Raw genomic sequence first — 765 nt, 5'->3', positions numbered from 1 at the left:
TACCGAGTGGTCAAAATGCACTCCTGTCGCATTAACTCAGCTCGTCCTATTTCCCCACAGGATGCACAATGTCTTAGGTATAGTGCTCTCCGGCTTCCGAACAGATCAGACTTAAATTGGGACGATCACATGGACTAAGCTGCAGGGAGTGCGGGTCAGAGACTTAGGAGCAGTTACGAGATGCAGAGGGACTGTCTACAACAGCGCTGCAGTTCTTGGTGTATGGGATCTTTAACAGATAGGTTCGGAAAAAAAAGATGACTCGTTTCGAGATACGAGAGTGGCACGAATACGATTCACTAGTGGCTGTAATCATTAAGAGACGTCTCTACAGGATCCAATGTAAGTATGTGGTTGAATGGATAGGCTTGATTCAAAATTGCAGACAGCATCTCGGACACCCTGAAAGCATAACACTATCAGCGACTGTGTGTGTGTGTTTGTGTGTGTCTAGAAATCCTCTGTGCTCAGATTCAGATGTGCAAGTGGCGTAACGGGTGTGCTTCTAGTGCACTCTGCAGTCTTTAAGGACGACGATTTTCGCCCAGTACATGTGCTACATAATGACCCGTTCATTATGAGTATTAATTTTTTCACGACAGTTTGGAAGTGTAATTAGAACTGTGACGCATTTTTTTCCATTAGTTGTGGTAGCGTGTATTGGCTTCGATTACCTGGGCTGCAGGATGGTTTTTGAGGAGGCATTTGTAGCGACCTCTGACGTCAAACAGCGGTAGATACTGTATGCTTACAGGTAATACCCTT

Source organism: Schistocerca piceifrons, chromosome 1 (assembly GCF_021461385.2).
Source record: "Schistocerca piceifrons isolate TAMUIC-IGC-003096 chromosome 1, iqSchPice1.1, whole genome shotgun sequence".
Taxonomy (NCBI): Eukaryota; Metazoa; Arthropoda; class Insecta; order Orthoptera; family Acrididae; genus Schistocerca; species Schistocerca piceifrons.
The sequence above is the reverse complement of the archived record's forward strand: the minus strand, read 5'-3'. Positions refer to the sequence as shown.